The sequence below is a fragment of the Harmonia axyridis genome, chromosome 6, assembly GCF_914767665.1.
Source record: "Harmonia axyridis chromosome 6, icHarAxyr1.1, whole genome shotgun sequence".
In the NCBI taxonomy this organism is placed as follows: Eukaryota; Metazoa; Arthropoda; class Insecta; order Coleoptera; family Coccinellidae; genus Harmonia; species Harmonia axyridis.
In genome coordinates, this window is record NC_059506.1 from 15517489 (window position 1) to 15543359 (window position 25871).

Below are 25871 nucleotides of genomic sequence, written 5' to 3' on the forward strand. Positions count from 1 at the left end.
GGTAACATAGGCCATGGGTATTTGAAAGGCAAGTCTATTCATTATGTCTCTTTTTAGTTGGTTTATTATAGCTATACTGAATATTTCTAGAAATAACATTCACTTTAGATGTGAATTAATTAAATTTGGACTTATGCATCATATCATATATGACTATGAAATTGAGAAAGATATGTTTTTCTAAATTCTATTATAAGTCTTTTGAATAGTACTTTGAAGATATTGATTTCAATAATGTATGGAATATATCAGTTGAAATACTAGTCAAAATGTTACGACAGAAATAAATTTTGAAGGATCATTCAGTATATGAAGAATTTTAACATGGCAGTCACTTTCGAAATTGGTATCAATTTTCCAGCAATTCAATGAAGGTATAAAATACTTTAAAAAGCAAACTATTTATTGAAAATTTCCATGTCATGAATGAATGATCAAATTTGTATAAAAATATAGATACCTAACTATTTGTTCACTAAAGTTTCCAATCTTTTAATCGTTATGGGAATAGGTGCTATATGGCCATTTCATTGCTTTTCATTTTGGTAAAAATTAAATTATTCATCGATTCAGATCCAAAGTTAACATTTGAAAAAATCAAGTCAGTGTAGATATCGAACCCACTAATATGGGTCAATAGTATTGGCCGATACAATTTTAGTACCGATTTCAAATACTCAGTTCCTTTTGACTGAAGTAAAAATTGAACAATGATCTTTGTATCTTGAAATGAGTTTTGCACTTTTCTAGTGTTCAACAATGAGATAATTATTAAATTGACTCAAGAAATTAACAGAGTATGCTATATCAGGACTAGTTAATACTGCTAAAGATGTTAATAAACCTATTAATTTCTTATATGGTTCATCATTACAACTCTCTTTTGTTGAATTAAAATTCAATTTAGTTTTCACATGTTCACAATCAGACATGTTGAATTATTGCAATACATATTTGAAGAATATAATCGATAGCTTTACTACTTTTTCCATAATTTCTAATAATATTCATCCCTAATCATTTTTTAGCTTCCCCTAATTTCTTTATCATAAAATTTTCTATCAGAAAATTCATTCAGAATTAACATTAGTTAAAACGAAAAAGTCATCCACGTACAATGCAACAATAGTAAGCCAGTTATTTTTTGATTTATGTAAATACTATGATCAATTGTTGATCTTTTGAAACTTATATCTATCAAAATTTTATTTACTATTTAGGACATAAATTGCCCTGTTTAATTCACTTCTGAGTAAAATCCAGAGCCACAAGTCTCGTTCTATAACATAGCATCAATACAATCTTCAGATACTAAAAAACTCCTTAGTTCGTCAGGAATTTCCAATAGGTCCTTCAAATAGTTGCAATTATATTGTATTTCTTCACAAAATATGGAATAGAAGAATAATTTGCTGCTCAACTGAAAAATGTATTGATAAACCTTGGAAATGAGGGACTTCTTAGAACCTGATTTCTCAGATATGGGTATCCGAAAGGTAGATCTATTATTCATTCTGCCTCTTTTCAGTTTGTTTATTACAGCTATACTGAATATTCCTAAAACAAAAATCTCACTGTAGGTCTTTTCATAGATCTTATCGAACGATTATGTAAATTCAATATTTGTCAAAACTGAAAATAAACATTGAATGCAATTTCTTTATTTCAGGTAGTATTTCTATTAATGAGTCAATTGAATAAATGTAACTTCATTTTAGGGCTCACAAGTAAATAACCAATGGAATGATAGCCCTTAAAATATATCTATTATTCATTTAGAATTGACTTACAAGAATATCAATATTTTCATCGGCAAGACATAAAATGACAAATTTTCTTTCAAAGTTGAAATTCAGAGAAAAATATGCTAATAATTGTCTATTGTAACTATCAAATAAACAAAAAAAAGGACCATAAAAAGGATTACAACTTAACAACAACAAACATAAACTTTTTTTGTCAATTTTTCCCACCCAATCATCAATTAAATTTGGACTTATGCATCATACATGTCTCTATAAAGAAGAAATGTGCTAATTTAAAATCTCAATGTTGGGATTATATTATTATTCAATATTCTCTAAAAAATTTTTTACAAACCTATAAGCATGAATAACTTTCTTGAAAGACTGACGCTCACATTTTGATTATTCATTTCTCCTAAATTTTTCAAAGAAAGAAATTGCCATTTCTGGAAAAATGAGATCTGAGAATTTGGTTGATATCGGTTATTTTTTATTCATTATTAAAGAATACAATATACGATTTATATTTGAACAAAATTTCAAGACATGCGTCTCTGAGTCTGACTGACAATTATGATCATAGAGAAATCTTTGTTTATGGTTATGACTGCGTTCGGCAAATCCACACTAGGGATGGGCAAAGGTCAGAAAACTATCGATATCTATATACCGTATCGGTATTTTCGGACACTATCGAAATGTATCGAAATATGTAGGAGTAAAATATCGATATACATCGCTGTGATATTTTGGTGTGAGAAAATTCTGTTGATTTGAATAAAGTTTTTCTATCATAGAGGATAATAATAAGATTCAGATGACAAGATTCAGTGGAACACGACATATTTAGTAGTTTGCTTCCATTTTTATGGAGTATTTTGTCCTCCTGAATATTCATAGGGACATTGATGTTGACGAGGACGCTGTGATTACAAGGTTTTCAAAGGGTTCAAAGTTTTAAAGACCAAATTAGATTTTGTGATGTAGTTGCCAATTGTCTTCTTTTTTTCATATTAAACAATCAAATTTTTTTTTAATTTCTACCTGAATGGTTAAAACCCTGATAAATAAATAATGGTATTATAATACAACAAATACATAAGGGTAAAACTTTTTTTGCGAAATTCGAGGCTTTATTGTAAAAAACTGGTTATACATTTATAATTCAAAGTATTGCCCATCGCTGGTCACTACTTTCTCCCATCTTTCGGACAGCGTACGAATTGAAAAAACTGGTCATCTTTTGAAGCGATCCACGAATCGATCCAAGTTTTTACTTCTTCATAAGATCGGAAGTGTTGTTCAGCCAGGCCATGTGCTATTGATTGAAACAAGTGATAGTCCGTGGAAGCAACGTCTGGAGAATACGTCGGATAGGGTTGTGGGGTGGGAATTCCCATTTTAACGTTTCCAAGTATATCTTGATTACTTTCGCAACATGGGGTCGAGCATTGTCATGCAGTAAAATCAATTCATCTTCTCTCTCGTTGTATTGCGGCGGTTTGTCTTTCAATGCTCGGTACAAACGCATTAATTGCGTTCGATAACGATCGCCTGTGATTCTTTCAGTCATAATACACTGCGCCGAGCTGGTCCCACCAAATGCTGAGCATGACCTTAGAACCGTGAATATTCGGTTTGGCCGTCGATGTGGAAGCATTGTCATGATTTCATGCGCTTGGGATTATCGTAATGAACCCATTTTTCGTCTCCAGTCCCAATCCGATGCAGAAACCCCTTCCGTCTTTGTCTTGCAAGCAGCTGTTCACAAGTAAATAAACGTCGTTCAAACACCTCGCGGCTTCAACTCGTACCGCACCCAATTTCCTTGTTTCTGAGTCATTCCTATGACTTTCAGGCGTTTTGAAATGGCTTTTAGTGTCACTCCTATTGATCCTACAATTGTTGTTGCGTTTGACATGAATCTTGATCAATTATTGCCTCTAATTCTGCATCTTCAAAAAACTTCTCTCTTCCACCGCGATGCTGGTCTTCAACATCAAAATCACCATTCTTGAAGCGTTGAAACCACTCATCTATTTCTTTATTTATTTAATCAAACGGAACTAGCCATTTTACAGATGTACCAGAAAATAACTAAACCTAGACATAAACAATATCGTTGGTACGTTCTTCCACCAATATCGTTCTCACTATAGGTATTTGAAAGCATTCGATGAACCTCAGCCGCGGATTTTTTCATATTTTAGTAGAAAATTGAAACCTCCCGCAAATGACGAGAATTTGGCTCGTAAGCTAACATGGTTAGTCGTGAATAACTTTATGATGCAGACACAAATCGACTAACATGTCAATGGCGTTATGTTCACAAATACCTAAACTTATTGTATGACATCCACGATATATTTATTTCTCTAATTCTGTGGTTACTCCGTTCATTCTTCCACATCTTGTGGAACAAAATCGTGCGAGAATATATCAGAAAAGCACAGTTTTCATGGTTATATTTCATTATTATATTTTGGTACTCCGAACTTTCCGCCACGGCTTTATCCGCCAATTCATCAATTTGCCTTAAAGAAATCAGTTCTGCCAACCAACATTTTTCAAGCCAAACATCACTAAATGGTATTTATGGAAGTATTTCATTAATTTCAATAAAAATGCAATGAATTAGAGAAAATAATATATAATACTCGTACAGAAGGCTCATTCTACCATTCGTTCATTCAAAAACTCGCCACTTCGTGGTTCGTTTTTGAATTTTGAACTCGTGGAAGAATATCAATGCCTTCTGCACTTGTATTATAAATAACTATTCTACCACTTACCGTTACAGCCATCTATTGCAAAACGGCGGACGCAAAGTTGTACGCCTTATATAAATATTCATATGAATATCTAAATATAAATATTTTTGAGAGGTAAGGCTTGATATCGGTATAATCTGGGATTTGGTCCCATAGAAATACTCGAAGCCCATAACGGCGAACCCCCATAAAATTTAAGGCTAGGACTGCCCTTGATTTGTCGTCATGGAAAGTTATTCGCATCAAATATTTTCATGTGAACAAGGGCCAAACGGTATGTTCTAGGACAAAAAATTATACAGAATCAGCATAGTATACCGAGTGAATCGTCTGAAATCAGCTAACGATACAAGGTTTCCGAAAAAAATCTTTTATTTTCTAGAGGGATATCCAGTGAAGGATCTATCGGCATAGTGACGGGGTCCAAGGGGCGGAGCCCCTTCGGCGAGCAGAGCGAGTCTATGATATGTAAACACGCTTGTGACATTTCGACGAATTTTAAACGTAAAATCACAGCCCAATAATAAAAAATGTTAATTGCTAATACATCACAAAACGAATTCAAATGAAAACCGTGTTTAATCTGTATTCCTTTACCATCTGCACTTATCAATTTTCAGTCAAAAAACTGGCCGTTTTTAGAAATTGGAATGTTGTTAAACAAATTAAAAAATAAATTGTACCTACTTAGTAAACACAGTGCGGTACGCATTTTTATTTAAACTATTATTAATTTTAAAAATATGAAAAATGTTGTTCGCCCTGTATCTTCGAAACAAAGAGGTTTTTCAAAAATCATCCAAGGACAAAACATGCTTAAAATAGTCCAAGGAACAACCCCCTGAATTTTTGCCGCATGTTTAGGAAACACCCTGTATATAAAACCGCTTGCACATTTACGTCAAACTTTAAACGTAAAATCACAGCCCAAACGGGACCATCTAGAGCTAAAATGACAAGAATAAGACCCTCCTCAAATTCGTCTCGAGATCCCGGGAAAAATCCCAAACCTTCGATTCTCCTCGCGGTTTCCGAGTATACGGGGTGTTTCGGATTATTTTGACATTTCATGTCCCACATTTCTGTGGTATCTGTGGACAATTCGACTGTCCGTGTCATGTTATAATATAAATAATAAATATTCCATTTCGATTTACTTGTGATTTCTTGAGAAAGTTTGCAGTTTCCAAAATTGTTATTTAATATATAAATAAATGCCAACAGATTAAATGCAAAGTCTTCGGCGAATCAAAAATTCGATAGATATTTGTCAAAATTTGGAAATGAACATTGGTATCATCGAATGCATTTTCCTCAGTTCAGGTTCGTTTGAAGGGTTTCAATTCAATTGGATGAATGTTATTTTATTTCAGGAATTTTTCGTTTATTTTCCACAAACTATAAAACTACATTCTCTTTCCTGAGAATTTGAATCTATTGCGACAGAAGATGGAACTACAAAAGAAAACAAAAGCTTTATATGATCATGTATTAAAGCTTCAACTGATCATGTATTAAACAGATAGAAAAACTCCTCAAAGATAATTCACAATTGGCTTTATTAGTGGAAAAAAGAGCCCCAAGTTCGTCAGATGACATTAAAAAATTTCCATGTGTTTCTTGAATATCTAAAATATACACTTTTACGACAGAAGAGTGCAAAAATATAAGTGACCAATCTGTTTATGAAGAATTTGAGTGCAGTGCTGTTGAATTTATAATGAATAAATCAAATCGTTGTGAAATCGTTTATACGAATAATTTCAACTATACAACCCTGTTATATTATCATATTATTTGCCGCTCAACTGAAACATATATTAATAAACCTTGGAAATTAGACTCTCAAACTTTTAACCTGATTTGTCAAAAAGGTTCCACCTAGATATGATATTACAATTGCTTTTGAGGTAACATAAGCCATGGGTATTTTAAAGACCAGTCTATTCATTCTGTCTCTTTTTAGGTTGTTCATTTATAGCTATACTGAATAATTCTTAAAAAAATTTCATTTCAGATGTGAATTAATTAAGTTTAGCGATTAGATTTTCTTCAAATGAATATTTATTCTCAATTTTTTTGTTAAACAATCAAATTATTCATGGATGGCGAGGATATACATAAATAAAATTTGTTCAAATTTTTTACTTGAAATACTAGTCAAAATGTTACGACAGAAATAAAATTTGAAGGATCATTCAGTATATGACAAAATTAAACATGGCAGTTACTCTCAAAATTGGTTTCAATTGTCCAGCAATTTAGTGTAGACAATATAAAGTACTTTAAAAAGCAATTATTCATTGAAAATTTCCATGTCATGAATGAATGATCAAACTTGTATAAAAATGTAGATACCTATTTGTTTACAAAAGTTTTCAATCTTTTTATCTTTATAGGAATAGGTGCTCAATGGCCAGTTCGAAAATGCTATCCTACTGATTCATTCATTGCTTTTAATTTTGGTGAAAATTAAATTATCAATTGATTCAAATCCAAAGTTAACATTTGAAAAAAATCAAATCAGTGTAGTTATCGAACCCACTAACATGGGTCAATAGTATTGGCTGATACAATTTTAGTACCGAGGCAGTCATTTCAAACACAGGTCCTTCTGACTGAAGTAATAATTGAACAATGATCTTTTTTTACTTGCGTCTTGAAATGAGTGATAAAATCATCACTTAAATTTTCAGATATATTCATTCAGAATTAACATGAGTTAAAACAAAAAAGTCATCCACGTACAATGCAACAACAGTTAGCAAGTTATTTTTTGATTTTATGTAAATACAATGCTCAATTGTTGATCTTTTGTAACTAATATCTGTCAAAATTTACTTTACTATATAGGATAAAAATTGCCCTGTTCAATTTACTACTGAGTAAAACCCAGAGCTACAAGCTTGCTCTATAACGTAGCGAACCATCACTATTAAGCTTTTTCTTAAACACCTGGTTATAGTCCAATATACACTGGCATTTTCAGAAGGTTCTGCAAATTCCCAAGCATTATTTCTGATGAACCAATCATATTCTTCCTCCATCGCTGCCTTCCATTGCTGTCCGTCCCATCTAGATAAGGCTTCGTCAACAGTAATTAGATCTTCAATGTATCTTCTATCTTCTCAATGTTCTGAAACATATATACGTAATGTGATCTCGAACTGTCTTTGTCTTTGATCGTCATTTCCTGATTAGTACTGGTATTTGGACATCTGATATAAAGTCATTATCATGATTCATTTCATCACTAGCTCTTTTTATATTATTTCTGTACACACTCTCCATTTTTCATTCAGCTATCCTCCACTGAATCAGAATTATCTAGTGAAATTTCTATATCATCCCTTTTCTATGATAACTACAACTCGACTGGTACTAATGACATTGTTACCTATAGTCTGTATCCCTTTGATCGTTCACCAGAACCCACAAAAATCATTTTTGTCCATTAACCTTCAAGAAATATACAACAGGAGAGTATGCAAAATACATCGATACAATTTTAAGATTCTAAAAATGCCTTAGTTCTTCAGGAATGTCCAATTGGTCCTTCGAATTGTTGCAATTATTAATTGTATATTGCATTCTTTTATAAATTATGAAGAATATGGGGCTCTCTCAAGAAATCACTATTTGGTATTCTAAATATGTGCAACCTATATAATTGCAAATTATATACTGTATTATTTTATAAATAATAAAAAATAACCTACTATCAACTGAGTTTTTAGATTTCAAAAGGTGTACTTTCTTGTTTTCTAAATATATACACCCTATATAATTGATGATCATATATTGTGTTTCTTAACAAATTATGGAATAGAAGAATAATTTGCTGGTCAACTGAAAAAAGTTTTGATAAACCTAGGAAATCTTAGAACCTGATTTCTCAAAGATGTAACACCTAGATATGATATTACGATTACTTATGATGCAACATAAGCCATGGGTATTTGAAAGGTTAACATATTATTCATTCTGCCTCTTTTCAGTTTGTTTATTCTTTAGCTATAGTCAATATTCCTGAAACAAAAATTTCACTGTGGGTCATTTAAGAGATCTTATCAAATGATTGAGTAAATTCAATATTTCTCAAAACTGAAAATAAACATTGAGTGCAGTTTCTTTATTTCAGGTAATATTTCTATTATGGATTCAATTGAATAAATGTAATTTCATTTCAGGGCTCACAAGTAAATATCCAATGGAATGATAGCTCTTAAAATATATCTATTTTATTTATTTTGGATTGACTTACAAGAATATCAATATTTTCATCGGCAAGACATAAAATGACGAATTTTCTTTCAAAGTTGAAATTCAGAGAAAAATGTGCTAATAATTGTGTATTGCAACTATTAAATAAACAAAAAAGGACCATAAAAAGAATCACAACTTAACTAACAAACATAAACTTTTTTTGTCAATTTTTCCCACCCAATCATCAATTAAATTTGGACTAATGCATCATACATGTCTCTTTAAAGAAGAAATGTGCTAATTTAAAATCTTAATGTTGGGATTATATTATTATTCAATATTCTCTGAACATTTTTTACAAACCTAAAAGCATGAAAAACCTTCTTGAAAGACTGATAATAACGCTCACATTTCGATTATCCATTTCTGGAGAAATGAGATCTGGGAATTTGGTGAATATCGGTTATTTTTTATTCATTATCAGAGAATACAATGTACGATTTATATTTCAATAATTTGTGTTATATATTCCTGAAAAACCTAGGCCTTTTTGAAATCTGAAAAGTGAATTTCAGTTTATTTTTTATAATGTAAGCAAAAATACAATATATTCTCTACTCACGTTGTACATTTTGAATGAGTGAATTAATAGTGAAATTATCATAAAAAACGATTCATGAAATATTTCTGTAATCGTTTAATTAGTTTTCGTTCTATTTTTTGAATATTACAGAAGAAAATTTCAAAAAGCACGACATGCATCTGACTGACAGTTATGATCATAGAGAAATCTTTGTCTATGGTTATGATGGAATCGTTAGACTCGTTTCACACTTATAGGCATCTGAAAATAAGAATGCAGCTCTTAGGTGAGCAGACGTAGAACTATAAATGTTGACATTGGAGTGTTTTGTCGTATTGGTTGTGTGTGTATTTGCGTTATTAAACTTTGATTTCACAATAAATATAAAAACTTTTCAGACTTCTATAGTGAACAAGTGTGTTACTGTGTATATAATATTTTCATTTTAGGTGAAGGCGGTAGGTATCATCATTTGTTTCAGTTCAGTCTAGTGATATTGAAAATTATGCAAGGATGGAAGACTTCGAAAAATGACGAATAACAATCGTGTGCATATAATATGTGAACGGTTCAATCAACATTATTATACTACAGGATTCTAATACTACCTTTTTAAGGTCCAAATGGCAAGACTCAGTTCAGTAGAATACTTGGGGTATCTTAAAGGCACAAACACTTCTAGAAGTGTTTATGAAGATGAGAATTTTTAAATGCTGCTCACATAATTAAAATGTTACATGTTATTCGCATGACTAATAAACTTTAGTTGAAAGGTTTTTCAACTCATCTGAATTGATTATTTCACGTTACCCTTCAATTATACAGTCCCAACAAAATATTACAAATGCTATCATAATGTATTGAATATTTTTACGAATACTACTGAAAGTCGCATATCTGTTTTTATTTATTAAGAGATAACTCAATTTACATAAAATGTTTCTAAAAATAAATTTATATAACTAGGTTACTTAAAACTACTTTTATTTATACCTATTTATCGAATTAAATTATTGCTTATCAAAAGTAATGAGAATTCAATTGAAAATATTTCACTAATGAAATGTATTTGTTTCGAAAATATATTCGGCATATTATACTTCTATTCTAAAATAATTGAAATGTGATAGAGAAGTATCATCAGTGTGCCCTGAAAAAAAAAATGTATCGAATTACAGAGTAGGTACATGTCCAAATATTTCTGAGGAATTCTTCCAATATTGCGTAAAGGTAAGGTACCTTAGATTTGAAGACAATGTATCTTTGGCACAATTCTTGTGAAATGCTAAATAAAACAGATAAAACATATGAAAGATCACATTTCAATTTTGTTAAAACTAAAACAATACGCTGCTTGATTGTTAAACGATGTGATCTTTGATCACTGTATATAGATTGTACTGCTTCTACTATTGTATCTACCCAAACAACACACCTTGATCTAAATGACATCTAATTTATGTTCAAGGAGGTCTAAAATCATCTTGATCTGAATTCTGATCAAAATTAGATTATCTTATCAAGACGTTTTCTATAAATTACGTTTTTGAAATATTTTCTAGATGTATTGTCTTATGACTGAAAAGTTTCTGATATCTATAAGAAATATGAAAATAGATTACTTTTCGACTATTCATCAGAAAAACGTTGATTAAATATCTGATAATAATAATCGTAAAAAAATCAATTATCAGACGACTAATATATATGATAAGCTATACCGATATTAGATATCTATATCTTATTTACACGTCTAGATTACATATATCAAACATCTAACTGTAATCATCAAAAAACAGTCAATGGATTAATAGACTAATAGATATGATATGCTATATCGATATAAGATATCAATATATGACATTATTTAGAAATCTTGATTAGATATATAAAACATCTAACTAAAATAGTTGGCACATAGTTAAAGCTAGGTTGACAGGGTAGTGCATTGCGACCTATGATTTTACGCCTTATTCACGGGCGATGAAACGACGTATATTCGTATCGCCATAACCTATTTGGCAAATTTATGTTGTTTCTTCGTCGGCACAAAGGGATGCCGACCAGCCCTGATGACTGCACATGTCTTTCTGCGTCAATCTAGATATTTATGACTATGATGCGGCTCCTTTTTGATGGGAATTAACTTTGTCGGTATTCCTGCCTGTTGTTTATGACCGAATTAAATCTCATTCCGAATTTCTAAACATGTGATTTTTGTTGATCAATCGCAAAACGTTTGTGGGTCTATTTTCATAGGACTGTTTTTATCCAAGGAATCTCGCTTTTTCGTTTTCTCTTGCCGTTAATATTTTCACAAAAATTTTCGTCTGAGAATATTTTTTTATAGTTAGGCTATAGACAGGGTATCCCGGGAAGAATGCGACAAATGGATGCATAAATAAAGGTCATCATGAAGGACTCGTATCAAGATCGCCGTTTGCTATATACAGGGTGATGTTAACCTTATAAGTGAAATTTCATAGTTCAATAACTCTTTAACTAATCGACAGGATAATTTCAAATTATGAAGTGTAGTCACTCTACTATCGCCTTCCTTCAATATTTCTGAAATCGGGAACAAATCAGATCCGGACTTTTTCTATTTTTGGAAATATTGGATCACCCTGTATGTGCTTTATGATTTTATCTCGAATTCGTAACCACAAATAATTAATTCATAGAAAAAATTCAAAAATAATTCTTGGCACTGTCATACAGGGTGATCAATAAACATTGCCTTATGAGTGGAATTTCATTGTGCGATAAACTTATCAGTAGAATTAAATTCGAAATTTGCAGATCGCCATTCCTGACGTCAAAGGAAATACTTTTTTCCTTTACCATTTTTTCCGAATCGGCTCGGTTGAAAAGATATGGGCTGTTGGAAATCCATAAAAAAAATTATTTTTAGTTATATCTCGCATATAGAATGGAATCGGGCATGTACAAGCAAAGATTCACCCTGTATAGTTGGGCTATATATTTCAGCTGACTAATGTCTGTCAGATTTTCAAACAATTTACTGATTACCATCCTTTGAAGAAAAAGTAGAGAGTTATTTCTGAAAATCTGACCAGAACAAGGCAACTCTACAAATGTAGCAAAAGTATCTGAAGCAATTTTGGCCGAAGAAAAACGAAAGTGCACGACTAACTTTCTTCAATTTTTTTTTACGAAAATGTCAAGGGCACAACTTTCCATAAGTGCAGCACAAAATCGAAATACAGATGTGCTGGGATGAGTTTTTTTTCTAATTTTTGAGTATTCCTGTGAAAGACAAAAAATTTATGACTTCGGTGCTGGCCTGGCTTTTAATTGAATGTTGTGATATTTAGTATATGTACTAAAAATTTATTTCATCCGTTGAAACCCAATAAACATATTTTGGGAAATAGTTTCAAAGTAGTATGTAACAAAAAAAAAGTTACAAAGTATCACAAACCTAGTACAGCACAATTCAGTAAAAAAAAAAATCGAAAATAACCCTTGTCTTCTTCCACTATGGTCGCTCAAAGACCACGAAACACGTTAAATATCTAACATGTTTGATATCCCATTTTACGTTCGTGCCGGCTGCGAAACCGTCCGTTTCGAGAATAGTTTCACAACTCCTCCGTTGACACGAGTCGATCTCTACACATAACTAACCTCGCCTGTGCTGCACTACCCGTGTCAACTAGGATAAATCGTTCATTTCGTGAATATTCGCACGATTCTTCCGTTGACACGGGTCGTTTTCCATGTATTCTTGAACCACAGCTGTGATCCACTTGCCATGTCAACCTAGCTTAACAGATAAATGTCTTTTAGATATATCAGAGAGAGAGAAGAAAAGAGAGAATTTCTTTAGTCACAATTACGTGAATTATTTTTACTGTGAATATCCTATGCGTATACTAAATTCACTTTCTCAAACTTGAATGGTGTAGAAATATCGTGCATACCCTGAATTTGAAAAATATCATCACAGGGTGTTTCAAATATTGTGCCAAAAATTGTGAACAAAATTTGATCAGAACTTTCGATTTTCAAATTAGAACCCTATTTTTTTGTGATTTCGTTTGTGATTATGCTCTCGAATTCAATAATTCAAGAGTTATTCGAGATTTTATGACTTTATTTTATACGTAGGGTCAGTTTCATTCAATCTGTTTCTAAGTGCGTTTCAAATCAGTATTCTATGATCATAGAAAATAAAATATGCAATTATTCTAGTTTGAGAAAGGGAATTGACTATACGCATAGGATATTCACAGTAAAAATAATTCACTTCATTGTGCCTAAGGAAATTCTGTCTTTTTTACGGTATTTTCTTGATATTGATATTGAGTTTTTTTTGAAAAAATTGTTCTTTATTCTTGTATAACCGGAAGTGTCGGAACTTCGAGAATATTTTAACTGAATAGGGCATCATGAACAATGTCATATTACAAATTTTCAGATTTAAAAGCGGCCCCGATCTCCAGAAACGTCTAATAGGCCGTCGCACTTGAAACAGCTTGTATATTGAACATATATAACTGCAACGGTGAGATTTAGTGAATTGGTGAATATATTTCAAAAATATCATTAATATATTGTCTCTAACTAAACTGCCTTTGAATAATGTCGATGAATATTCAATTTCGATCATGTAAACTTTCGGAATGTTAGGCTGAATTGTCCTCTCTCGATAGAAAAAGTATCATCCTCAATAACATTCACTAACTTCCTCAGTCTAATTCACAAAAATATTGAAGCAATGCGATCAGAATTTGTTGACTACAAATTCGTATTCTACATACCTAATAACCTACATTATTTTCACATGTTTTTAATAGATCTAAAATAAAAATATCCAGGAAAATATCTTTCATAAGTCTATTCAACGATTTTTTTTAGATATGAACATTATTCAGTACGATATTATTCCTACTATTTATACCTCTCTAATATACGGTCTTCTGGTTAATATGTTCACATTTTAATATGATCAATTATTGTACAATTAAAGATTTCAAATAGTTTTCAAAAATTCGAGTATCATTTTAAATTTTTAAGATATGTAACCGTAAAGTAAGCAACAAATTAATTTTTAGCTAAACAGACCTTTTTGAGAAATAATCCTGAAAAACGTCGATTTTTCATTTTAATTTATCGTATTTTAAAATAATAATCTAATAAGCAGGGTGAATTACTTTCGAGTGATGACGTCACCGTCATTCATTGATATTCCTGAATGTTTTAGTTATTGCTTAGATTTGATTTATTATTTTTGTCCACCCTGTGCCAATTGGAATCAAGATGTGATACATTTTTGGAATCAGCCCAGCTAGAGTGATCGGAAAATTGAGACAAAACGAGGGTGTTCCATTAAAAAAAAAACGGTGACGTCATTACTCGAAAGTAATTCACTCTATTTATTAGATTATTATTTCAAAATACGGTAAATTGAAATAAAAAATCGACATGTTACAGGATTTTTTCTCAGAATGGTCTGTTTAGCTAAAAATGAATTTGTTCCATACTTTACGGACACAGTGTATATTTTAACCGAAGATTCCTCGTCTAGTAAGTACACACTCACCATCTTTTCATTTCATTTTCTTTCTCATACATAAATATTTTTCAGAGAAAAAGACTGGCAGTGGCAACCTTGGCCGGTACGACAATGAGACATGCCACCACGAATATGATGAAATTCCTGCTCTCAAACAGATGTGCGAAGAAATTCAGTTGGGCAGGCCAGAAATCGAAGAAATTCAGTTGGGCAGGTCAGAAATCGAAAAAATCGTTCCAACAATTGAATTGCTGCAAATGCTAATTGGTAAGTTACAAATTGAAAAACCTTCAGAACAATCAGTACATTGATTTTTTTTCTGGAAAATGCCAGATTCATGTCCTCATAAAAAAAAAAATTTTTCTTCATACTTCTTCAATTTCTTCTATATTTTGGAGAAGAAACGAACGCAATTTAAAATACTCAAAATAGATCGAACATCATTTTCTAAAAAAAATTGATATACTTTCCTTCAAAAAAGCATTTGTTATGAATATTTCTTCAACTTGTAATTGTTATACAATCAAAGCACATTTAGCTAATATGAATTTTGTTTCACTTTCAGATGCTGAATATGTTCTTTTCGAACATGAAAGGCCGACAGATCTAACCAGTTATTCAACGGGCTATCCAGGACTGGTTACGACTGGCCAATCAAAGGTTTGAATAAGAAAAGAGGAAACTCATCAAATAGAATTATTTAAGAAAAATCACATGTTTGTATTCATATTATTATATTCATTCTTTTTTCATATTAAAAATACATTGATTTTTCGAATCGAACACTGTTTATTCTTTTCTAACTCCCATAAAAAATGTCAACTTATCTAACATTTCAAATAATATTCTCAGAAAAAAACTATGACCCTCAGGAAATTTAGATTAAGAAAAAAAAAGTGTAAACTACATCTGCTTATTTTCACCGGGGAAGTCCTAAATTCCTTGCATCTATTTGCAGACCCTTTTTCATATATAAGTAATATAAAAATTTGTCCGAATAGGTATACTCTTCAGAATCAGAGAATTATCAGATCTTAAAAAAATATTATTCATACTCACAATCATCATATCTGATATAAATTATACTTGTCTAAAATAGTGATAATATAAATCTGTATTTGCGGATCTTGTAAAAGTATCTAGCCAAATCCCTTTTATGGCAACCATGATCCTGAATTTATCGAACGTCCATTTTCTTTTAATTTGCAGGCAATGAAACTTTTTGAAAATCTGATGAAATATATGGTTGAGAGGTCATGAATATGATTTTATTCAAATAATTCCTTCAAAACCGTTCCGAAATTCACAACATTCAGACGTCAAAAACTATACAATTCAAAGATTTTTTAAAAACATCGAAAAAACGTTCATCTTTGAATCTTCTGAAAGACATCCAATTTCTTCATTCATGTAGACCATCTAAAGAAGATCTACAGTATTACATAATTAAGAGGTTTTGATCATCATCTATATATTATCAGATTGTTGATAAAATTTAAATGTCGAAAATCTGATTATATATAGACATAACCGAGTGATTGAAATGAATTATATACTCAAGCATCTATTATATGTCAAACATAATACCAATTCAGGATAATCTAGAATTGATCAGAAATTGTACTTGTTGTAGAATGGATTTATTTAACGTTAAATAGACGTCTAAAAAAGTAATACATTTCAACGTAAATCTCGCGGACATTTTGTTGAAGTAAGAACTGCTGGCCAAATATACTTGGCGCCAGTCCACTTCTATAAAACAACCTGCTGACAACTAATATGATCCGTCTAGTGCGCATGCGCAGCTAGAAAAGTAATATGGCCGCTAAGGTGGAGATGCCTGTTCTGTCAGACACGAATAGATAACGGCGTCAAACCTTAAGCAGCAAACCTAACCTCCATTTTGTTTTAGATTTGTGTTTCCAAGTTTGTTAAATCAACGATTAAACTGTACAAAATACCTGTATTTGTCAATCCACCCTTACATGGTAATCAGAACCCTAACATGATAGCAGAGCTTGTGACGACCACCCTCACATAATAGCAGAGCTTGTGACGAGCACCCTCACATAATAGCAGAGCTTGTGACGTTAAAAGCAATCCACAATCAACAAGAAGTTGGTGTTAAAATGAGTTATCAAGAAGAAATGGATCAATCCCACGTGTCAACAATGGAAGTTCCAGAAAACATTTTCGAGATGCTGACCAACCAGAGTTTTACTCTTACAGTTACACTTTACCCGAGGCAACCAGAACCTATGATTCTGTGAAGAATGCATTTTTAGAGGTAGCAAACTGCCAGTACTTCAGAGAGGTTGACAACAGTATGTATACAGGTAGTAGTTTGAATGATATTTGTTCTGAATGTTTTAATGACACAGATAGGAATCTCGAGACCGAGATCAATGAAGTTTATACTGCATGTTCCTTATGTTTTGATTATCCCATTGGAGAATCTAATATGTTCACGAATAATCTTAATTCTGTTTCAGTTCTCTACTTTAAATGTGGAAAGAGTGATAATAATATATGTGATTTCTGTTTAGAGTCGACATGATAGGTTATATAGGTAGCCCCATACGAAGAAAGAAAAAAAAAATTCTTTCAAAAGTCCTTCTGTCAAGTCTTCTGTTACGACATCTGAACTGGGTTGAGCCCCCTTCTGGGACGAGCTCCCTTCCATTCAGACAGCTGAACTTGGTTGAGCCCCCTTCTGGGTTGAACTCCCTTCCGTTCAGACAGCTGAACTGGGTTGAGCTCCCTTCTGGGTTGGGTTCCCTTCCGTTCAGCCTTTCTAGAACTTGCTTAGAGATAGAGTGAGAATTACGAGTGTTTTGAGAATAAACAACTAAAATCATCATCTGGGTATTTACAGTTAAAGACAATGGTGTACATAAGGCTCGTTTAGTTGTTGTAGGATGCAAAGATACTGAAAAGTATACTTCTGAGGAAACTGCATCTCCTACACCAACTCTATCAGTAGTTAAATTATTATTTGCATTATCAGTTTCTAGAAAATGGCATATTGAACAGTTGGACATCAAAACAGCATTTCTTTATGGTGAAATTGACAGACCAAAATATGTAAGTGTACCAGAAGGAATCAATCTGGATAAAACTAAGGTAATTCTTAAGTTACGAAAAGCTCTTTATGGAATATCGATAGCACCAAAATGTTGGTTTATGACACTCGATAATTTTCTAAAGAATTCAGGTTTTGAACCAAATTTACGTGAACCATGTTTGTATAAGAAAGAGGAAGATAGTGAGATTATTTTGATTCTAGTATATGTTGATGATCTATTAATTACAGGTACCAGTGAAAAGCTTATTCAAGAAAACGTCAATATGTTCATTGGTTCCTCAAGGAAATCATGAAGTTCCCGAAGTTACTAATGAAGCAGATTTTCCGTACAAGAAAGCCATAGGCTCTCTGTTGTATTTAAGTTTATTTACAAGACCCGATATATCTTTTTTTGTGGGTTATTTATCTCGATTCCAAGCCAATCCACAACAGTATCATTGGACATTAGTAAAAAGGGTTTTCAGATACTTGAAAGGTACCAGTCAGTTGGGTCTAAAATATACAGCAGGTTCCCCAACGTTGTCATGCTATTGTGATGCAGATTTTGCAGGTGATGAGAAGAGTCAAAAATCGACAACCAGCTTTGTGATTTTTGCATTCGGTAATCCAGTTGTATGGTGCTCAAAACTTCAATCAACATTAGCACAAAGTTCAGCAGAAGCAGAATTTATTGCACTTACTCATGCTACTAATGAAGTTCTATTTTTAGCACAGTTATTGGCAGAAACTGTGGGTATCAGTTCATTTCCTGTTGATATATATGAAGACAATGACAAGACAAAACTATCTTGCAGGTACAAGTAAAAGTCGTTTAAAATATATTGCACGTAAATATTTATTAATTCGTCAACATGTAAGTGACAAGAAAATTAATATTGTGAAGATTAATACCAATGATCAGATTGCTGACATTCTTACAAAACCTTTAAGTGCAGCAAAGCTAAGTAAATTTCGTAATCACCTTGTATTCTATGAGGCTTGATTTTTCAGTTGATTTGTATACAAATAACCCAATATGTTCTCTTTTTTTTCAGTTATCTGTTGTTTATCCATGTATTGTTTAACATACTCGGATAATACTAAAAATCTGTTGAGTATTTGTTTGTGTGGAAAGGTTCTTCGGTTCCTGGAAACATGCTTAGACAATACTAAAAATCTGTTGAATATATATATATATCAAGATGGCCGTTACGTGTAAAAAGTGTTCTAAAACTATTAGTCGTAATGATGATTCAATAGCATGCTCTAAGGATAGTTCTCACTTGTTTCATATTCAGTGTGTCAACCTTACTGTAGAGAATTTTGAAACAATGAAAAAATCGGGAACTTCTAAGATATGGTTGTGTGATGGTTGTTCATTAGTGGACATAACCTCTAAAACTGATATGTCGAATAAAATATCGACAAATACTCATATTTCTTATGAAGACCTTCTCAAAAACATTGAAATTATTGTTGTTCATTCTTTCAAAACACTATTTCTGCCCGCCGTAGAAGAACTGAAAATTGAAATAGGAAATCTTCAAGATCAGGTTTCGAGTCTCAAAGCTGAAAATTCCAAACTGAAAAGTATTAAACATCAAGAAACTAAAACACAGCCGAAAGTTAAAACATACAATGAGGTAATCAAAGCAAATATTGATCAGAATAGTAGGAACAATTCTTCAACGAGTATTTCTAAAGTCGAGAAAATTAAAAAACCTCAACAAGACCAATTACCGTCTAATTCAAAATTGGCCGAAACGAAAGACAGTACTAATTCTTGTCCGAGTACAAGCGAGTCACAAAAAATCAAGGAAGACGAATTCATTACTGTGAGAAACAAAAAACCTAGACGAATTGATAGAAGCATTGTAGGTAGTGGAAAGCCTGATGGAATGTCAATAAAAGGAGCCCTGAAGTATGGATATTTACACGTATGTAAATTAGAACCCAGTTTGCAACCCGAAATACTGGTCAAACATCTTAACACCAAGGGTTTCAATGACATAATATGTGAAAAATTAGAATCTAAAAGACCAAAAGAATACTCATCTTTCAAGATAACAGTACCTGCACAGAATTTCGAAGATCTCAAGAAACCTGAATTATGGCCAGAAGGAAGTAGAATCAACCATTTTTTATTCCGTCTCAACAGGAGCAAAACATTAAATCTAAAGAAAACTTCATAATTATTCATCAGAATGTTCAATCTTTGAGAAATTCTATTTTAAGGTTAGAACAATTCATAAATAATAATAACGCATGCCTTGTTGCAGTCACAGAACACTGGCAAAGTACTGCCGAACTCGAAGTACTTACTATCCGTGGTTTCAAGTTAGCATCCAAATACTGTAGACCGATTAATTGTCATGGTGGATGCGCTATTTATTGCAAAGATGAAATAATTTTCAAAGAGCGTTCAGATCTGGTAAAGGCCAGCATCCCTTATGTGTTCGAGTGTTCTGCGATAGAAGCACAATTAAACAACAAAAAAGTTATAATAATTTCAATATATCGACCCAACAGTTATCCCAGATGTGATATAAACTTATTTTTTGAACAAATTCACCACCTTCTTCAAAACCTCACTGATTCAAATAGTCAATATATTATAGCTGGTGACTTTAATGTGAATATACTTTTAAATAACTCGGAAACACAAAAATGTTTGTCAATTCTTCAAGGCTTCGGCGCTAATCTCACAGTTCATGAAGCAACTCGAATAACATCAAACTCAGCTACCTGTATTGACAATTTCATAACTAATTTGAACCACTACGATGTCGCTGTCCTACCATCGCATATTTCAGATCATACCGCCCAAATATTCTCTTTTCCTGTTGGAAAAGCCCATTCCAAATCCGTCAGGAAGCAAATTCGTCTGATAAATAACTCAACAGTTAAAACTTTTCTGGAACTTCTTTCTGTTGAAAGTTGGGATGATCTTTCTATCTACCAGAATATCGTTGATATTGATCTCATGTGGGACATGTTTTTCAGTAAGTACAAGACCATATTCGATACTGCTTTTCCACTTGTCGTCATGAAGAGCGAATCATCTCGGGAGAAATATGTGGATAAATCGCCTGAGGTTCAAGAAATCAAGAAAAGATTGGATTGCTTGTACACAATTTCTCAATCTCGCCCAGAAATGAACCATATTTACCAGATAACAAAGAAATCATATGATGAGTGCATCAAATTGAATAAGAGAAAATTCCTGAGAGAAAAAATCGATAATTCCAGTAATAAATCAAAGATGGTTTGGAAAGTGATCAACCAAGTTATTGGCAGGAAATACAAGAATGATTTCAAGATGCCAAGGTCGGATGGACCACAAGAACTCGCCGATGCTTTCAATAGGCAATTTATCGATGTCCCCACCTCACTGAATACCCAATCTTCCTTTTGCAGTTCAGGGGATTCAAACCCTAGATCTATTCGATATAACGAGAGTTCATTCTTTCTTTTTGAAATAACAGCAGATGAGGTCATCAGGACTGCGAAGGCTATGGAAAATAAGGGATCTTTTGGATATGACGAAATACCGATGACAGTGATCAAGAGATCTATTGAAATTGTTGCTAAACCGGTGGCTCACATAATGTATATAGCATTCAGAGATGGTATCTTCCCAAGGTCTCTGAAGGTAGCAGTAGTGAAGCCTCTCTTCAAGAAGGGAAATACAGACGATCTCGGTAATTATCGTCCGATAAGTCTGCTGACTTCTTTTTCTAAATTATTTGAGAAAGTTCTGGTGAGTAGGCTTTTGAACTTTTTCCATAAATTTCACCTTTTTTCCAAATTTCAACATGGATTCCTTAAAACAAGGAGCACGGAAACCGCATTATTTGAACTGTCAAGATCAATTCTCCATGCTTTGGAATGTGGCGAAGTTCCAGTGGGGCTCTTTCTTGATTTCTCTAGAGCTTTTGACTGTGTCAGTCACGAAATCTAAGTATATATAAAACCGCTTGCACATATACGTCAAACTATAAACGTAAAATCACAGCCCAAACGGGACCATCTAGAGCAAAAATGACAAGAATAAGACCCCCCTCAAAATCGTCTGGAGATCCCGGGAAAAATCCCAAACCTTCGATTCTCCCCGCGGTTTTCGAGTATACGGGGTGTTTCGGATCATTTTGACATTTCAAGTCCCATATTTCTGTGGTATCTGTGGACAATTTGGCTGTCAGTGTCATGTTAATAATAAATATTCCATTTCGATATAATGAAAGTTCTTGAAAAAGTTTGCAGTTTCCAAAATTGTTATTCAATATTTAAATAAATGCCGACAGATAAAATGCAAAGTTTTCGGCGAATCGAAAATTCGATAGATATTTGTCAAAATTTGGAAATGAACATTGATATCATCGAATGCATTTTCCTCAATTCAGGTTTGTTTTAAGTGTTTGTATCATTCAATTGGATATGAATGTTACTTTATTTCAGGAATTTTTCGTTTATTTTCCACAAACTATAAAACTACATTCTCTTTCGTGAGAATTTGAATCTATTGCGACAAAAGATGGAACTACAAAAGAGAACAGAAGCTTCATCTGATCATGTATTAAACAGATAGAAAAACTCCTTATAGATAATTCACAATTGGCTTTATTACTGGAAAAAGAGCCAAGTTAGTCAGATGACATTCAAAAATTTCCATGTGTTTTTTGAATATCTAAAATATACACTTTTACGACTGAAGAGTGCAAAAATATAAGTGACCTATCAGTTTTTGAAGAATTTGAGTGCAGTGCTGTTGAATTTATAATGAAGAAATCAAATCGTTGTGAAATCTTTCATACGAATAATTTCAACCATATATACCCTGTTATATTATCATAATATTATTTGTCGTTCAACTGAAACCTTGGAAATTAAGAGACTCTCAAATTTATAACCCGATTTCTCAAAAAGGTTCTACCTAGATATTAAATTTGCTTATGAGGTAACATAAGCCATGGGTATTCGAAAGGCAAGTCTATTCATTCTGTCTCTTTTCAGGTTGTTCATTTATAGCTATACTATATACATATATAAAATCAGTTCGAATTTTTCACTTGAATTACTAGTCAAAATGTTACAACAGAATTAAAATTTGAAGGATCATTCAGTATATGAAGAATTTTGACATGGCAGTTACTTTCGAAATTGGTATGAATTTTCCAGCAATTCAATGTAGGTATAAAATACTTTAAAAGGTAACTATTTATTAATACCTGCCATGTCATGAATGAATGATTAAACTTTTATAAAAATGTATATACCTATTATTACAACTCTCTTTTGTTGAATCAAATTTCAATTAATTTTTCAAAGGAGTTTTCATATGTTTACAATTAGACATGTTGAATTATTGCAATACATATTTGAAGAATATAAACAATTACTATACTACCTTTTTCATAATTTCTAGTGATATTCATCCCTAAACATTTTTAGCTTTCCCTAAATTCTTTACGATAAAATTATCACTTAAATTTTCTATCAGATATATTCATTCAGAATTAACATTTGTTAAAACAAAAAAGTCATCCAAGTACAATGCAACAACAGTTAGCAAGTTATTTTTTGATTTTATGTAAATACAATGCTCAATTGTTGATCTTTTTCAACTAATATCTGTCAAAATTTCATTTACTATATATATTGCCTTGCCTTTCAATATTATAAATTATGGAAAATAACCTACTATTAACCAAATTTTTAGATTTCAAAAGGTGTCCTTCCTTGTATTCTAAATATATACACCCTATATAATTGTTGATCGAATATTGTATTTCTTAATAAATTATGAAATAGAAGTATAATTTGCTGCTCAACTGAAAAAAGTATTGATGAACCTCGGAAATGAGGGACTTCTTATAACCTGATTTCTCAAAGAATATATGATATTATTACGATTGTTTGTAAGGCAACATTAGCCATGGGTTTTTGAAAGGTAGATCTATTCATTCTGCCCCTTTTCAGTTTATTATAGCTATACTGAATATTCCTAAAACAAAATTTCACTGTAGGTCTTTTCATAGATCTTATCGAATGATTATGTAAATTCAATATTTGTCAAAACTGAAAATAAACATTGAATGCAGTTTCTTTTTCAGGTAGTATTTCTATTGACTGATAATAACTCTCACATTTTGATTATGCATTTTTCCCAAACTTTTCAAAAAAGAAAGAAATTGCCATTTCTAGAGAAATGAGAATTTCAAATTTCAAAATGTCTAATTACTACTTTAAATATATGCACCCTATATAATTGTTGATCAAATATTGTGTATTTCTTTACAAATTAGTTAATAATTTGAAGCTTTAATCTCAATTTTCAGACTTGAATTGGTCCAACATCTCTAGATACTTCTAATTGATATTCGACAAATAAATATCCTGTATAATTATCCATCCAAACGAAAATAATCCATCTTCTGAAAAAAAAAACAATGTTTACTATATAGAATTAATTTTAATAATGATTCAAAAGTGATGAAATTTTGCAGACTTACTTATTTTGGGTCTTAGATCACAAATCCGCTGTCATAAATTCTTCAATCCAGCTAGTTTTTTTTTTTTAATTGTGAAATTGGCTTAATGAAGGCGAGGTTATCCACATTAATAGCTAGTTTTATTGTATTTTATTAACTGATTCTCGTTAGAAATGATTAATTAATCACAATTCAAGCTTTCCCTGAAATAAAAATGCCTTTTTTTCGTCAAAATCGATGGTTTTATCGATTGTTTATATATGGCGGCGGCCATCATGTTTAATACGTAACGTGTGTCAGATGCATAGACCTAATATTAGGTCTAATAATCTGCAACGTTGCCTGTATGCCAGATCTTCTTGATGGGATCGGTTTTTTACTTGGTGGAAATTCATATTAATAGATTGTTTGAGATTATGACGTATTATAAAACTGTATGGAAACTCATAATTTTCGCACAGCTATTCGAGCAGAAAATTCGGCAAGTTTATTTCCGTGATGAATAAATGGTAGTTCATATGGTGTTATTCCGGTTTTTTCGATATTGGCATCGGATCGGATTCAGTTTAGTCCTCCTGAACATATACAGGGACATTGATGTTGACGACGAAGCTGTGATTACAATGTTTTCAAGGGTTCACAGACCAAATTAGATTTTGTGTTATACTTGCCAATTGTCTTCTTTTTTTTCTTATGAAACAATAGATTTACTATATTTTTTTAAAATTTCTACCTGAATGGCTAAAATCGTGATAAGTTAATAAATATATTATAATATAACAAATACATAAGCGCACAAATTTTTTTACCGAAATTTGAGGCTTTATTGTAAAACACTGGTTATACATTTATGATTCGAAATATTGCCCATCGCTGATCACTATACTTTCTCACATCTTTCGGGCAGCGTACGAATTGAAAAAACTGGTCATCTTTTGAAGCGATCCACGAATCGATCCAAGTTTTTAATTCTTCATAAGATAGGTCAGCTGGTCAGCCAGGCTGTGTGCTATTGATCGAAACAAGTGATAGTCCGAGGGAGCAACGTCTGGAGAATACGTCGGGTGAGGTAGGAATTCCCATTTCAACTTTTTCAAGTATATCTTGACTTTCGCAACATGGAGTCGAGCATTGTCACGCAGTAAAACCAATTCATCTACTCTCTCGTCGTATTGCGGCGGTTTGTCTCTCAATTGATTGCGTTCGATAACGATCGCCTGTGATCGTTTCAGTCGGTTTTAACAACTCATAATACACTACGCCGAGCTGGTCCCACCAAATACTGAGCATGACCTTAGAACCGAGAATATTCGGTTTAGCCGTCGACGTGGAAGCATGGCCGGGATATCCACATGATTTTATGTGCTTGGGATTATCGTAATGAACCCGTTTTTCGTCTCCAGTCCCAATCCGATGCAGAAATTCCTTCCGTCTTTGCCTCGAAAGCAGCTGTTCACAAACAAACAAAC

The 25871-nt window shown here is 32.2% G+C and overlaps 1 protein-coding gene and 1 long non-coding RNA gene across 4 annotated transcripts in view; one reads left to right on the forward strand and one right to left on the reverse strand.

Moving 5' to 3' along the window:
* LOC123682000 (neurotrimin-like) overlaps positions 1 to 25871 on the reverse strand; it is a 910163-nt gene that overhangs the window by 239425 nt on the left and 644867 nt on the right. The gene's annotated exons all lie outside the window — the stretch shown is intronic.
* On the forward strand, positions 16552 to 17931 carry LOC123682007. The gene is made up of 2 exons (XR_006747753.1): positions 16552 to 17712; positions 17756 to 17931. It is a non-coding gene; the product is annotated as an uncharacterized LOC123682007 (long non-coding RNA).